This window comes from Pongo pygmaeus, chromosome 11 (genome assembly GCF_028885625.2).
Source record: "Pongo pygmaeus isolate AG05252 chromosome 11, NHGRI_mPonPyg2-v2.0_pri, whole genome shotgun sequence".
Taxonomy (NCBI): Eukaryota; Metazoa; Chordata; class Mammalia; order Primates; family Hominidae; genus Pongo; species Pongo pygmaeus.
In genome coordinates, this window is record NC_072384.2 from 49355531 (window position 1) to 49373343 (window position 17813).

Consider the following 17813-nt stretch of genomic DNA (forward strand, 5'->3'; position numbering starts at 1 on the left):
CAAAGTCTATTTTTCCCCCACAGAATACATGTCTTCAGGTAAACATGGGTGTTGTCCATAGATAAGGGACCTGGGGTGACAGAAGCTGCATCTGCTCATAGCTGATCTGTGAACATGCAGCCTCCTCAGTTATTGTGGCTTGAGAAGAGACTGAAGAATCATATATAGTCTTTTCATTGCCTTTACTCAGGATTGACACATGCTACTTTGCTCAGAGTCCTTGTTCAGAAAGAGTCAATAGTGCCCTATAGTGAAGCTTGGAAATGAGACTGAAACATTTTTACTTCAAAAGCAAGGTCACAAGGCCGGGTGTGGTGGCTCATGCCTGTAATCCCAGCAATTTGGGAGGCCAAGGTGAGAAGATCACTTGAGTCCAGGAGTTTGAGACCACCCTGGGCAACATAGCAAGACCCAGTCTCTACAGAAAAGAAAAAAAAAATTAGCCAAGTGTGGTGTCATGCAGCTGTACTTCCAGCTACTCAGAAGGCTGAGGTGGGAAGATCACTTGAGCTAAAGAGGTTGAGGCTAATGTGAGCTTTGATTGTGCCACTGTACTTAAGCCTGGGCAACAGAGCAAGACTGTCTCAAAGGAACAAAACAAAAGAGCCAAAAAAGAAAAAAAACCCAGCAAGGTCATTATTTTCTCAGAAACGTTAGTGTAGGTCCCTGGTTTTTTACTTATAAATTCAAACACAGAGTATATAGGCACATGTACATATGCATTCATATGAATACATGACAATATATACTGTATACACATATAAAAATACATATAAAATTTATAGCATTTACTGATACTAAAGGATTTTGGAAGCAAATAAGTAATATATAGAACGGTAGCTACAATATGATCTATTTTGGGATTTTGTGTGTGTGTGTGTGTGTGCATTTCTTCATTTGGAGATTATAAAAATGTTGAATTGTTTTCTTTAGGTGTTAAGGTTATAGGCAAACTGTAATTTTTCTCATCTGTTTTCCTCAATTTTTCTAATTAACATGTATTACTTGTGCAATTAAGATTTTTTTAAAAGAAAAAATGTATCAACTTATATTAATTGTTAAATAGGTTGAGAGAAATATGTATGGTTTTTAAGAACTGCTCAGTTTCCTACTTTGCACATAAAAACGTACTAAGGTAAATTAAGTAATGTACCCGATACCCTGGTGTCCTAAAATTGTGCTTTTACAATGGGCAAAGCAAAAAATTGCATAACAAATAAACCCATTAGAACTCTTTGCAGAAAGTTTCCATTTTCTCTACCCTTTTCTTAATAAGAAATGTTTTAGCTCATGTGAATAGGCAAGGAAATTTTCCCAGCTGTTCAATGCCAAAAATTTTATGAAATCTCATCAGGCCAACCTATTTGTTCTCTTTTTCAGTTACATTGCACCGTGGTTTGCATTATTATTTACTAACTAGATTACAGTCTGCAGTTCTTTTCAACTATTTTCCAGTTTTTTTTTCCCCCGTATGGGGATTTCTTCTTTTCTCAAATGCTAGCAATTCATTCATTCAATTTCTGTGCAGAGGGTGAATAGCTACATAACAATTTCAAAGCCACAGGAGAATATCAAAGGCGTTTCTTAATCTGTTTTACAAATGATTATAACAGCTGAGAAGGAAGTCCAGGGCAGGAAATCACATTCTCCAACTAGGAATTTATTGTCCACTTAGGTCTAAGAAAAATCTAACTCAGTGGGGATGATTATATTTTCCTTTATTTTAAATTTAGAAGATTTAGAAAAGACACACAAAGAGAAGTGCTTAGAGTTATTGTATGAATATTTCAACCTAGTGTGGTTTAGAGAACTGGAAATTTACAAGAGAATACTGCCATAAGAAGACCCTTAGAAATATAGACATGGGAACAGCCAGCTAGATTCCATTTTTTTCCTTGAAACATGTTGCTTGTTTCTTATTTATTTTAGATGATACTGAGTCAGGTAGACTCGCTCAGTGAAGGCCTTAACTTTCCTCACCTGTGACTAGAAGCAATAATTCAGAAGTATATCAGAGAGATGGGCAAGAATATCTTATTTCTGTAATACTGCTCTTTACAGATAAAAGGTATTTTTAAATATAACATATATTTAAATATAAACGTACTTGCATACTACATGCCTTTTAATATTTGAAAATTGTTAATTCTTTTAACTCTAGGATAAGTATTTTATCTTACAAAATAAAATAGGGTTTGCATATTCTTCAAACCCTCTCAATCTTCCTTTTTGCTCCAGCCATTGCTTCCCTAACCAGTTCTGCACCTGCTTGGATGAACCTTGCACAAGTGTAACCTGACAAAACTTCTCTTGGGCCTACACGACATACCTACTTATTGCTTTCTGCCCCAGGGCTTCTTCAACAGAGTGATGAGGGATACCTGTGGGAATTCATCTAACACTAAGGCATGTGCAATGAAGTGTTAATACCCAAAAGTCATCCTTGACCAATGGAAGATGGAATCCAAAGAGTGTGTTGCCCTTTCTTCTCTAGAGAGGACAGTTCAGGGACTCATTTCATTATACTCCTCAAGGGGTCTAATTGGCATTAACACTAGTCACTTGCAGTGGTATTCAATGCAATTGGCTCACTGTTATTTTCTTTTTTACTCTCCATCTCTCTCACTCTTGCTTTCTGTGATTACTTTTCAGTTAAAATATCTGCAAACAATCCTTTGTATCAAGCTCTGCTTTCAGGGAAACCCAGATTAAAATAGGGATACCAAGAGCAACTTCAGAAAGCTATCAGGATAGATTTTGGAAATGGTAATAAGGACAAATTGCTGATGATGACTGAGGTAGATAGACATCATTCCTAGCCCACAGTAGCATCACAATGACAAAGAATGTCACCGGAGTTGGGCTGAACTGAGATCCTGGTGGAAGGAGAAGCATGGAATTGCATTGGAGCTGTGGCACTTGGATGAAATGGAGCTGACAGTAATTCTAAGATTATGGAGCTACTTATTTTTATTTTCTAGTTTGGAAGGCTTGAAAAATGAAAATAACAAACTCAATTTAGTCAATTTTTAACTCAAGATATACCTTAAAACCAGAGGCCTTCTATGGTAAGGAAAACCCTTGTCTCCTACCACTATGGGGCAGATTGTGCCAAAAAGTCTGCATGCCTGTGATTTCATTAAAAGGTTGGAGAAGCTGCAAAGAAGAATCAGCACATGATCTCAAAAGTCACCTATATAAAAGACATCTCTTGCAAGGAAAAGAACAAGACTCTTGGTCCTGACACGGAGACATTTAGATGGACAAGCTGGAGAGTCTTGAAATCTCAGATTGCCCAGAATCCTATGAGCCCAAATGAGAAGCACCCTCATTCTTGCTGTCAGAATCATGTTTACCAGTACTGCAAAGACCTCACCTGAGACATACTCACACAAGAGAACTTTTGTCCTTCCTAATATCTACTCCTGCTACTCCAAATGGCTGAGGCAAGCTAAGATAATTTGCTTTGCTTTTAGTGGGATACAGTTATGTGATTAACTGTTCCATCCATGAATAGTTATGTTACTGCAAAACATCCTGGCATAAAAAGTGTTTCCATGAACACTCTTGCCATGTGATCTGTTCAATCACTAAAAGTCATGACACAAAAATGGCAGACTATTAGAGGTTGAACTAGCATGTGAAAATGTCTTGTGGTACTGGCGCTATGTGGGTGGCAGAGAAGATGCAAATTTGAAAGATATCAAAACACAAATGGATCTGATGAAAATTCTTTCAAATTTTTAAACTTACATATGAAAGAAATTTGATAGAGGTTTTCATGTATTTGATAACAATCCTAAAAATAACATAACATTATGAATAAATTATATAACTAACTAAAAGATACATTTCTGATCTACTAATAATAAAAGTATCCATTACACTGAGAAAACATTTATTTTTCTATTTTCTTTATAGAAAATATTACAAAATTGTCATATGAAGAAGTGATTGAAGAATATGTAGTCAAAAAAGAGTAACAGTATGATAGATGTGTGGTCGAGCACAGATTTGTTTTTTATTTTCTTTTATTTTCAGGTACAACAGACACTTTTATTGAATTGATTAACTGGTATATTCCATTTCTTCTTTTGTTAAGTTCTGGGATACATGTGCAGAATGTGCAGGTTTGTTACCTAGGTATATGTGTGCCATGATGGTTTCCTGCTCCTATCCACCTGTCACCTAGGTTTTAAGCCCTGCAGGCATTAGCTATCTGTCCTGATGCTTTCTTTCCCCACGTCCCCACCGCCCACCCCAACCCACCTGCCGATAGGTCCCAGTGTGTATTGTTCCCCTTCCTTTCTCCATGTGTTCTTTTTTTTCAGCTCCCACTTATGAGTAAGAACATGCAGTGTTTGGTTTTCTTTTCCTGTGTTAGTTTGCTGAGGATGATGGCTTCCAGCTTCATCCAGGTTCCTGCAAAGGACATGCTCTCATTCCTTTTTATGGCTGTATAGTATTCAATGGTGTATACGTACCACATTTTCTTTATCTAATCTATCATTGATGGGCATTTGGGTTGGTTCCATGTCTTTGCTATTGTGAATAGTACTGCAATAAACATACATGTGCATGTATCTTTATAGCAGGATAATTTGTATTCCTTTGGGCATATACCCAGTAATGGGATTACTGGGTCAAATGGTATTTCTGGTTCTAGATCCTCCAGGAATCGCCACATTGTCTTACACAATGGTTGAACTAATTTACATTCCCATCAACAACGTAAAAGCATTCCTATTTCTCCACAGCTTTGCCAGCATCTGTTGTTTCTTGACTTTTTAATAATTGACATTCTCACTGGCATGAGATGGTATCTCACTGTGGCTTTGATTTGCATTGTTCTGATCATTAGTGATGTTGAGGTTTTTTTTTTTTCATATGTTTGTTGGCCACATAAATTTCTTCTTTTGGGAAGTGTTTGTTCATATCCTTTCCCACTTTTTGGTGTGGTTGTTTGTTTTTTTCTTGTAAATTTGTCTTAAGTTCCTTGTAAATTCTGGATATTAGAATTTTGTCAGATAGGTAGATTGCTGTGATGGTTAATACTGAGTGTCAATTGATTGAATTGAAAGATAAAAAGTATTCATTCTGGGTGTGTCTATGAGGGTGTTGCCAAAGGAGATTAACATTTGAGTCAGTGGGCTGGGAAAGGCAGACCCACCCTTAATCTGGGTGGGCACAATCTAATCAGCTGCCAGCGTGGCTAGAATATAAACAGGCAGAAAAATGTGAAAAGAGAGACTGGCCTAGCCTTCCAGCCTACATCTTTCTCCCATGCTGGATGCTTCCTGACCTCGAACACTGGGCTCCAAGTTCTTCAGTTTTGGAATTCGGACTGGCTCTCCTTGCTCCTCAGCCTGCAGATGGCATATTGTGGGACCTTGTGATCCTGTGAGATAATACTTAACAAACTCCCCTTTGTATATATAACTATTCCATTAGTTCTGATCCTCTGGCGAACCATGACTAATACAATTAGAAAAGTTTTCTCTCATTCTGTAGGTTTCCTGTTCACCCTGATGATAATTTCTTTTGCTGTGCAGAAGCTTTTTAGTTTAATTAGGTCCCATTCATCAATTTTGGCTTTTGTTGCCATTGATTTTGGTGATTTCATCATAAAATCTTTGCCCATGCCTATGTCCTAAATGTAATTGCCTAGGCTTTCTTCTCGGGTTTTTATGGTTTTGAGTTTTACATTTAAATCTTTAATCCATCTTGAGTTAATTTTTGTATAAGATGTAAGGAAGGGTTCCAGTTTCAGTTTTCTGCATATGGCTAGCCAGTTTTCCCAGCACCATTTATTAAATAGGGAATAATTTCTCCATTGCTTGTTTTTGTCAGGTTTGTTGAAGATCAGATGGTTGTAGATGTGTGGTCTTATTTCTGAGATCTCTATTCTGTTCCATTGGTCTATATGTCTGTTTTGGCATCAGTACCATGCTGTTTTGGTTACTGTAGCCTTGTAGTATAGTTTGAAGTCAGGTAGCATGATGCCTCCAGCTTTGTTCTTTTTGCTTAGGATTGTCTTGGCTATGTGGGCTCTTTTTTGATTCCATATAAATTTTAAAGTAGTTTTTTTCTAATTCTGTGAAGAATATCAATGGTAGTTTGATGGGAATAGCATTGAATCTATAAATTACTTTGGCAATATGGCCATTTTCATGATATTGATTCTTCCGATCCATGAGGATGGAATATTTTACCATTTGTTAGTGTCCTCTCTTATTTCCTTGAACAGTGGTTTGTAGTTCTTCTTGAAGAGGTCCTTCATTTCCCTTGTAAGTTGTATTCCTAGGTATTTTATTCTCTTTGTAGTAATTGTGAATGAAGACTCAATCATGATTTGCCTCTCTACTTGTCTATTATTGGTGTATAGGAATGCTTGTGAGTTTTGCAAGTTGATTTTGTATCCTGAGACTTTTGCTGAAGTTGCTTATCAGCTTAAGGAGTTTTTGGGCTAAGACAATGGTGTTTTCTAAATATAGAATCACGTCATCTGCAAACAGAGACAATTTGACTTCCCCTCTTCCTATTTGAATATGCTTTATTTCTTCCTCTTGCCTGATTGCCCTGGCCAGAACTTCCAGTACTATGTTGAGTAGGAGTAGTGAGAGAGGGCATCCTTGTCCTGTGCTGGTTTTCAAAGGGAATGCTTCCAGCTTTGCACATTCAGTGTGATATTGGCTGTGGATTTCTCATAAATAGCTCTTATTATTTTGAGATATGTTCCATCAATACCTAGTTTATTGAGAGTTTGTAGCATGAAGGGATGTTGAGTTTTATTTAAGGCCTTTTCTGCATCTATTGAGATAATCATGTGGTCTTTGTCATTGGTTCTGTTTATGCAATGGATTATGTTTATTGATTTGCATATGTTGAACCAGCCTTGCATCCCACAGATGAAGCCAACTTGATCATGGTAGATATGCTTTTTTGACGTGCTGCTGTATTTGGTTTGCCAGTATTTTATTGAGGATTTTCACATCGATATTCACCAGGGATATTGGCCTGAAGTTTTCTTTTGTTGTTGTAACTTTGCCAAATTTTGGTATCAGGATGATGCTGGCCTTATAAAATGTGTTAGGAAGGAGTCCCTCCTTTTCAATTGTTTGGAATAATTTCAGAAGGCATGGTATCAGCTCCTCTTTTTATGTCTGGTAGAATTCAGCTGTGCATCTCTCTGGTCCTGGGTGGTTTTTGGTTGACAGGCTATTAATTACTGCCTCAAGTTCAGAACTTGTTACTAGTCTATTAAGGGATTTGGTTTTTTCTTAGGTTAGTCTTTGGAGAGTTTATCTGCTCAGGAATTTATCCATTTCTTCTAGATTTTCTAGTTTTTTTGCATAGAGGTGTTTATGGTATTCTCTGATGGTAGTTTGCATTTCTCTGGGGTCAGTGGTGATATCCCCTTTATCATGTTTTATTGTATCTATTTGATTCTTCTCTCTTTTCTTCTTTATTAGTCTAGCTGGCTGTCTGTCTATATCATTAATTTTTTCAAAAAACCAGTTCCTGGATTCACTGATTTTTTTAAGGGTTTTTCATGTCTCTATCTCCTTCAGTTCCAGTCTGATCTTAGTTAATTCTTGTCTTCTGCTAGCTTTTGGATTTGTTTGTTCTTGCTTCTCTAGTTCTTTTAATTGTGAGGCTAGTGTGTTGATTTGAGATCTTTCCTGCTTTCTCCTGTGGGCATTTAGTGCTATAATTTCCCTCTAACCAGTTTTATCTGCATTCCAGAGATTCTGGTATGTTGTCTCTTTGTTCTCATTGGTTTGAAAGAACTTTTTGATTTCTGCCTTAATTTCATTGTTTACCCAGGAGTCATTCAAGAGCAGGTTGTTCAATTTCCATGTAATTGTGCCATTTTGAGTGAGGTTCTTAATGTTGAGTTCTAATTTGATTGTACTGTGGTCTGAGAGGCTGTTTGTTATTATTTCCATTCTGTTTCATTTGCTGAGAAGCATTTTACTTCCAATTATGTGGTCAATTTTAGAGTAAGTGCCATGTGGCACTGAGAAGAATGTATATTCTGTTATTTTGGGATGAAGAGTTCTGTAGATATCTATTAGGTTCATTTGATCCAGAGCTGCGTTCACATCCTGAATATCCTTGTTAAATTTTCTGTCTTGTTGAACTATCTAATATTGATAGTGGGGTGTTAAAGTCTCCCACCGTTATTGTGTGGGAGTCTTTAAGTCTCTTTTTGGGTCTCTAAGAACTTGTTTTGTGAATCTGGGTGTCCCTGTATGGGGTGCATATATATTTAGGTTATATATAGAGTTATATAGTTAGCTATATATAGTTAGCTCTTCTTGTTGAATTGACCCCTTTACCATTATGTAATTCCTACTTTGTCTTTTCTGATCATTGTTGGTTTAAAGTTTGTTTTGTCAGAGACTAGGATTGCAACCGTTGCTTTTTTCTCCTTTCCATTTGCTTGGTAAATTTTCCTCCATTCTTTTATTTTGAGTCTATGTGTGTCTTTGCACATGAGATGGGTCTCTTGAATACGGCACACTGACAGGTCTTGACTCTTTATCCAATTCCTCTGAGCTAGTGGCGGGAAAGAATAAGTCTGCTGGTCCATGGAGACTATGGCCACCCCTCCCTCTAGGGGCTCAGGCCCAGGGAGATCAGCGTTTCTGTCCCTGAGCCCCTGGCTGGAGTTAGAGTTCCTGCAGGGAGACCCTGCAGCCACAATGTTGGCTGATGTCCCTCTCCCAAGGAGCTCAGATGCCTTAGACCACAGGCAGCCACAGTAGTGTTGATGGCCACCTCTCTCCCTGGGAACTCGGCAGGCTTAGGCCAATTCTAGCCAAGTGAGTGTTGAGAATCTGCGTGGCTCTATGATTGGAGCTGAAGACCCTGGTGGTGTGGGATCATGAGTAGGATCTTCCAATCTGTGGGTTGCACAGTTTCATGGAAAAAGCACTGTTTCCCAAGCTGGGTAGCGCGCTCACTCACCACCTCCCTTGACTGGGAATGGGGGCTCCCCTACCCCCTGTGGCTTTTAGGAGAGCCACTGCACCACACTGTTCTTCCTTCCTCTCCATGGGTCATGCCAGCTGCCCAGTCAGTCCTAATGACAGAACCTGGATACCTCAGTTTCTGGTATAGGATTCACATGCTGTTTTGGATCTTTTCGATGGGAGCCTCTGATCATCAATGCTTCTAGTCGGCCATCTTGGCCCCCATGTTTTTTATTTTCTAGTGTTTTGTAACATTTTCTCAGGCATTCATAAGTGACCACAGCTGGTCACATTTGAATCTAAGAATTCATAATGGTGACGGGACATTTTTGTGGGATTTAAACCTGGAAGAATATCGTCCCTGGAGCTATAAGCTACTGTCTTTCAAGCACGTGGGGTTGGATAATGGATTCAATACCAAGGAGGCAATGCCTGATAATTAAGAGAAAGACAAATTATTTGAACCCTGGAATGAGCCATATCTGAAAGCACTTTTCCGTTACATAAAGCAATATATTTCATTTTTCTTAAACAAGTTTGAAAAGTTTTTCATCACTCAAAACAGAAAGTGAAGATACACATGCATCACTGTCATCTTGAACACAATGGAAGACAGAGCTTTGTGCTTTCTGATATAACAACCGTATCCAATTATTTCCAATGTTGTTTCATACATGGCCCATGAGATCCTAAGGAAACCTTACATTTTCTTCATTGTTTAGATTTCTTGTCACTGCCTCAGAAAAAAACTTTTTATGTTCTGAGTACCTTGTTTTCCATGGTTTGCATTCTCATAACCTTGTATTTCTTTTTCATGTTACACATAGATAAATGACATATATAATAGATATGGATAAATTGATGAGATATATAATAGATAGATATGTTTTTTTTAATGTCTTTCTCACAAGACATTAAGATCCATGAGGGGAGGCTTTGTGTACACCTTTATTTTCAGAGTTATATCCCTAGCACCTAGCCCAATGTCTAGCATAGAAAGAATATTACTTGACTAAGGAAATACTGCCTGATGGAATAAATGAATGATTAAATTCAAATAAACATGAAAACTCAAAATCATGTAGTACTACTATGCTAAGTACATGCCTACATACATATGCATGTCTTTTTTTCTTTCCTTATTTTTAGACAGAGTCTTGCTCTGCTGCCCAGGCTGGAGTGCAGTGATGTGATCTCAGCCCACTGCAGCCTCCACTTCCTGGTTTCAAGTAATTCTTCTGCCTCAGCCTCCCACGTAGCTGGGATTATAGGTGTGTGCCACCACACCTGGCTAATACTTTTGTATTTTTAGTAGAGTTGAGGTTTTGCCATGTTGGCCAGGCTGGTCTCAAACTTCTGGCCTCAAGTGATCTGCCCACCTTGGTCTTAGAAAGTTCTGGGATTACAGGCATGAGCCACCATGCCTGGCCCATATACATATCCATGTATACATATTTACATGTGTATGTGTGTGTATATATGTTTATATATATGTGTATATATGTGTATGTACATGAGTATATATACATATTTGTGTATATATGTGTGTGCACACACACACATGCACATATATAGATATTCAAGAATGCAGAGGGCAGATTTATTTAGGCCTGAGACTCATGTAACAGCCACAGGGTTAAGATCTCTTCCAAACCCCACTTGATCTTAGAGTGAGATAGTGAGTAGAGTACTTGACAGAGAAAGACCAATGCATGCAATGAATGCAATTAGCAAATTTATATTTTATTTTATGTTTCAGTGTTGTATTTCTTTACTAATTACATAAGAAAATGTTTAAATTAGCTTGGAATAATGTGTGATAAGAATAGCTAAACATTTGAGACAAGAATGTCATTGAGATCCTAGGCTAAAAGGATTAATTTTTTTTAAATCAAGAAATAACACTGAGCTTCTTGGTGAGTGTGGATAGCATGGGAAAAGGATTACTTTTTTTAAAATCAGGAAATAACACTGACCTTCTTGATGAATGTGGATGACATGGGAAAAGAGTTCCACAGAAAGAGAAATTATTTGCTAGAATGACAATTTAAACCCAGGGGAGTGGGAGTGGGAACCCATCTTATCACTATTATAGTTAAATAAAATTCTTGGGATTTGCCAAATCAACCCCCTTACACACACACACACACACACACACACACACAGACACACACACACACACAAGATTCTATTCTGATGTAGTCAAGAAAAAGTAGTCAAGACTTGCAGATAAGACAAAAGAGAGTACAGCATTGTTGTTCAATGATGCTCTGGAGCATTTTGTTAACAGGCTCATCTGAGATTATTAATTCCCTTGAAGAATGTACCTGTGTTTGACTATGCTATTTGCTGCTTGATTAGAACCCAGAATTTCTGAAGCTATGTATTAACCTGGAGAATTTTTTCCCATAAAAAGTCCAGCCCAAAGTTTGTGGTGTTATTGGCCTGATAGACCTGAACAAGCTTTGGATTTTGCCTCAACAACATGTTCATGTTTTAAATGTCCAAACAACTAGTTCCTGAAATATTTTTTGAACTAGGTTTGCCATTCTACTGGTTACATAAATAAGTGAGTTAACAAATAGGTGGTACATCTTCATTCTATATTTGTATAACTTTGTGTTTGACTTTTTTGAAAATTATATTTCTAGAGAGTCTATGCTCATTGTTGTTTATCTAGCATGACAGTTTCGAGAAATAGTTAAGCTATTAGTAAATGTGTTTTGGAATTATTATTTTTCATTAACTAAATGACAAAAAGTGTTTTATTTTTTGATAGCTAGAGCACTTTTTGTCTTTAGGTTGTGTGGACCATATAAACTGGTTCTTCCATGTAACAGGGGGTCTCTCTTCTCATTGAAAATAGGTAAATTGGGGGTGGAACCAAGATGGCCGAATAGGAACAGCTCCAGTCTATGGCTCCCAGCGTGAGCAACACAGAAGATGGGTGATTTCTGCATTTCCAACTGAGGTACCAGGTTCATCTCACTGGGGAGTGTCGGACAGTGGGTGCAGGACATTGGGTGCAGTGCACCGAGTGTGAGCCGAAGCAGGGTGAGGCATTGCCTCACCCAGGAAGTGCAAGGGGTCAGGGAATTCCCTTTCCTAGTCAGAGAAAGGGGTGAGAGACAGCACCTGGAAAATAGGGTCACTCCCACCCTAATACCATGCTTTTCCAATGGTCTTAGCAAACGGCACACCAGAAGATTATATCCCGCGCCTGGCTCGGAGGGTCCTATGCCCACGGAGCCTCACTCATTGCTAGCATGGCAGTCTGAGATCAAACTGCAAGGTGGCAGTGAGGCTGGGGGAGGGGCGTCCACCATTGCTGAGGCTTGATTAGGTAAACAAAGCGGCCAGGAAGCTTGAACTGGGTGGAGCCCACTGCAGCTCAAGGAGGCCTGCCTGCCTCTGTAGACTCCACCTCTGGGGGCAGGGCATAGCCAAACAAAAGGCAGCAGAAACCTCTGCAGATTAAATGTCCTTCTCTGACAGCTTTGGAGAGTGTAGTGGTTCTCCCAGCATGCAGCTTGAGATCTGAGAACAGACAGACTGCCTCCTCAAGTGGGTCCCTGACCCCCGAGTAGCCTAACTGGGAGGCACCCCCCAGTAGGGGCAGACTGACACCTCACACGACCGGGTACTCCTCTGAGACAAAATATCCAGAGGAACGATCAGGCAGCAACATTTGCTGTTCACCAATATCCGCTGCTCTGCAGCCTCTGCTGCTGATACCCAGGCAAACAGGGTCTGGAGTGGACCTCCAGAAAACTCCAACAGACCTGCAGCTGAGGGTCCTGACTGTTAGAAGGAAAACTAACAAACAGAAAGGACATCCACACCAAAACCCCATCTGTACATCACCATCATCAAAGACCAAAAGTAGATAAAACCACCAAGATGTGGAAAAAACAAAGCAGAACAACTGGAAACTAAAAATCAGAGCACCTCCCCTCCTCCAAAGGAACACAGCTCCTCACCAGCAATGGAACAAAGCTGGATACAGAATGACTTTGACGAGTTGAGAGAAGGCTTCAGATGATCAAACTAATCCAAGCTAAAGGAGAAAGTTTGAACCCATGGCAAAGAAGTTAAAAACCTTGAAAAAAAATTAGACCAATGGCTAACTAGAATAACCAATGCAGAGAAGTCCTTAAAGGACCTGATGGAGCTGAAAACCACGGCATGAGAACTACGTGAAGAATGCACAAGCCTCAGTAGCTGATTGCATCAACTGGAAGAAAGGGTATCACTGATGGAAGATCAAATGAATGAAATGAAGCAAGAAGAGAAGTTTAGAGAAAAAAGAATAAAAAGAAACGAACAAAGCCTCCAAGAAATATGGGACTATGTGAAAAGACCAAATCTACATCTGACTGCTGTACCTGAAAGTGATGGGGAGAATGGAACCCAGCTGGAAAACACTCTGTGGGATATCATCCAGGAAAACTTCCCCAATCTAGCAAGGCAGGCCAACATTCAGATTCAGGAAATACAGAGAATACCACAAAGATACTCCTTGAGAAGAGCAACTGCAAGACACGTAATTGTCAGATTCACCAAAGTTGAAATGAAGGAAACAATGTTAAGGACAACCAGAGAGAAAGCTTGGCTTACCCACAAAGGGAAGCCCATCAGACTAACAGCTCAGCTCTCGGCAGAAACTCTACAAGCCAGAAGAGCGTGGGGGCCAATATTCAACATTCTTAAAGAAAAGAATTTTCAACCCAGAATTTCATATCCAGCCAAACTAAGCTTCATAAGTGAAGGAGAAATAAAATACTTTACAGACAAGCAAATGCTGAGAGATTTTGTCACCACCAGGCCTGCCCTAAAAGAGCTCCTGAAGGAAGCACTAAACATGGAAAGGAACAACCAGTACCAACCACTGCAAAAACATGCCAAATTGTAAAGACCATTGAGGCTAGGAAGAAACTGTATCAACTAACGAGCAAAAGAACCAGCTTACATCATAACGACAGGATCAAATACACACATAACAATATTAACTTTAAATGTAAATGGGCTAAATGCTCCAATTAAAAGACACAGACTGGCAAATTGGATAAAGAGTCAAGACCCATCAGTGTGCTGTATTCAGGAAACCCATTTCACGTGCAGAGACACACATAGGCTCAAAATAAAAGGATGGAGGAAGATCTACCAAGAAAATGGAAAACAAAGAAAGGCAGGGGTTGCAATCCTAGTCTCTGATAAAACAGAATTTAAACCAACAATGATCAATAGAAACAAAGAAGGCCATTACATAATGGTAAAGGGATCAATTCAACAAGAAGAGCTAACTATCCTAAATATATATGCACCCAATACAGGAGCACCCAGATTCATAAAGCAAGTCCTTAGAGACCTACAAAGAGACTTAGACTCACACACAATAATAATGGGAGACTTTAACACCCCACTGTCAACATTAGACAGATCAATGAGACAGAAAGTAAACAAAGATATCCAGGAACTGAACTCAGCTCTGCACCAAGTGGACCTAATAGACGTCTACAGAACTCTCCACCCCAAATCAACAGAATATACATTCCTTTCAGCAGCACACCACACCTATTCCAAAATTGACCACATAGTTGGAAGCAAAGCACGCCTCAGCAAATGTAAAAGAACAGAAATTATAACAAACTGTCTCCCAGACCACAGTGCAATCAAACTAGAACTCAGGATTAAGAAACTCACCCAAAACCGCTCAGCTGCATGGAAACTAAACAACCTGCTCCTGAATGACTACTGGGTACATAACGAAATGAAGGCAGAAATAAAGATGTTCTTTGAAACCAACGAGAACAAAGACACAACATACCAGAATCTCTGGGACACATTCAAAGCAGTGTGTAGAGGGAAATTTATAGCACTAAATACCCACAAGAGAAAGCAGGAAAGATCTAAAATTGACACCCTAACATCACAATTAAAAGAACTAGAGAAGCAAGAGCAAACACATTCAAAAGCCAGCAGAAGGCAAGAAATAACTAAGATCAGAGCAGAACTGAAAGAAATAGAGACATAAAAAACCGTTCAAAAAATCAATGAATCCAGGAGCTGGTTTTCTGCAAAGATCAACAAAATTGATAGACCGCTAGCAAGATTAATAAAGACGAAAAGAGAGAAGAATCAAATAGATGCAATAAAAAATGATGAAGGGGATATCACCACTGATCCCACAGAAATACAAACTACCATCAGAGAATACTATAAACACCTCTACACAAATAAACTGGAAAATCTAGAAGAAATGGATAAATTCCTCGACACATACACCCTCCCAAGACTAAACCAGGAAGAAGTTGAATATCTGAATAGACCAATAACAGGCTCTGAAATTGAGGCAATAATTAATAGCTTACCAACCAAAAAAAGTACAGGACCAGATGGATTCACAGCTGAATTCTACCAGAGATACAAGGAGGAGCTGGTACCATTCCTTCTGAAACTATTCCAATCAATAGAAAAAGAGGGAATCTTCCCTAACTCATTTTATGAGGCCAGCATCATCCTGATACCAAAGCCTGGTAGAGTCACAACAAAAAAAGAATTTTAGACCAATATCTCTGATGAACTTCAATGCAAAAATCCTCAATATAATACTGGCAAACCGAATCCAGCAGCACATCAAACAGCTTATCCACCATGATCAAGTGGGCTTCATCCCTGGGATGCAAGGCTGGTTCAACATATGAAAATCAATAAATGTAATCCAGCATATAAACAGAACCAGTGACAAAAGCCACATGATTATCTCAATAGATGCAGAAAAAGCCTTTGACAAAATTCAACACTCCTTCATGCTAGAAACTCTCAATAAATTAGGTATTGCTGGGACGTATCTCAAAATAATAAGAGCTATCTATGACAAACACACAGCCAATATCATACTGACTGGGCAAAAACTGGAAGCATTCCCTTTGAAAACTGGCACAAGACAGGGATGCCCTCTCTCACCACTCCTATTCAACATAGTGTTGGAAGTTCTGGCCAGGGCAATCAGGCAGGAGAAGGAAATAAAGGACATTCAAATAGGAAGAGAGGAGGTCAAATTGTCCCTGTTTGCAGATGACATGATTGTATATCTAGAAAACCCCATCATCTCAGCCCAAAATCTCCTTAAGCTGATAGGCAACTTCAGCAAAGTCTCAGGATATAAAATCAATGTGCAAAAATCACAAGCATTCTTATACACCAATAACAGACAAACAGAGAGCCAAATCATGAGTAAACTCCCATTCACAATTGCTTCAAAGAGAATAAAATACCTAGGAATCCATCTTACAAGGGATGTGAAGGACCTCTTCAAGGAGAACTACAAACCACTGCTCAGTGAAATAAAAGAGGATACAAACAAATGGAAGAACATTCCATGCTCATGGGTAGGAAGAATCAATATCGTGAAAATGGCCATACTGCCCAAGGTAATTTACAGATTCAATGCCATCCCCATCAAGCTACCAATGACTTTCTTCACAGAATTGGAAAAAACTACTTGAAAGATCGTATGGAACCAAAAAAGAGCCCACATTGCCAAGTCAATCCTAAGCCAAAAGAACAAAGCTGGAGGCATCACACTACCTGACTTCAAACTATACTACAAGGCTACAGTAACCAAAACAGCATGGTACTGGTACCAAAACAGAGATATAGTCCAATGGAACAGAACGGAACCCTCAGAAATAATGCCTCATATCTACAACTATCTGATCTTTGACAAACCTGACAAAAACAAGAAATGGGGAAAGGCTTCCCTATTTAATAAATGGTGCTGGGAAAACTGGCTAGCCATATGTAGAAAGCTGAAACTGGATCCATTCCTTACACCTTATACAAAAATTAATTCAAGCTGGATTAAAGACTTAAATGTTACACCTAAAACCACAAAAACCTTAGAAGAAAACCTAGGCAATACCATTCAGGACATAGGCATGGGCAAAGACTTCATGTCTGAAACACCAAAAGCAATGGCAACAAAAGCCAAAATTGACAAATGGGATCTAATTAAACTAAAGAGTTTCTGCACAGTAAAAGAAACTACCATCAGAGTGAATAGGCAACCTACAGAATGGGAGAAAATTTTTGCAACCTACTCATCTGACAAAGGGCTAATATCCAGAATCTACAATGAACTCAAACAAATTTACAAGAAAAAAACAAACAACCCCATCAAAAAGTGGGCAAAGGATATGAACAGACACTTCTCAAAAGAAGACTTTTATGCAGCCAAAAGACACATGAAAAAATGCTCATCATCACTGGCCATCAGAGAAATGCAAATCAAAACCACAATGAGATACCATCTCACACCAGTTAGAATGGCGATCATTAAAAAGTCAGGAAACAACAGGTGCTGGAAAAGATGTGGAGAAATAGGAACACTTTTACACTGTTGGTGGGACAGTAAAGTAGTTCAACCACTGCAGAAGTCAGTGTGGCAATTCCTCAGGGATCTAGAACTAGAAATACCATTTGACCCAGCCATCCCATTACTGGGTATATACCCAAAGGATTATAAATCATGCTGCTATAAAGACACATGCACACGTATGTTTATTGTGGCATTATTCACAATAGCAAAGACTTGGAACCAACCCAAATGCCCAACAATGATAGACTGGATTAAGAAAATGTGGCACATATACACCGTGGAATACTATGCAGCCATAAAAAATGATGAGTTCATGTCCTTTGCAGGGACATGGATGAAGCTGGAAACCATCATTCTCAGCAAACTATCGCAAGGAAAAAAAACCAAACACCACATGTTCTCACTCACAGGTGGAAATTGAATAAGGAGAACACATGGACACAGGAAGGGGAACA

General features: G+C 38.9%; 1 protein-coding gene across 2 annotated transcripts in view; it reads left to right on the plus strand.

Annotated features, from left to right (window-relative positions):
• Window positions 1-15086, plus strand: part of LOC129031676 (putative uncharacterized protein encoded by LINC00269) — a 378338-nt gene extending 363252 nt beyond the window's left edge. Inside the window, exon 5 of one of the 2 annotated variants that reach the window (XR_010122803.1) lies at window positions 11845-15086. The gene's annotated coding sequence lies outside the window, so the exon portion shown is untranslated. The remainder of the gene's footprint in view (window positions 1-11844) is intronic. The other variant, XR_010122808.1, reaches the window with a different exon arrangement.
• The last annotated feature ends 2727 nt before the right edge of the window (window positions 15087-17813 follow it).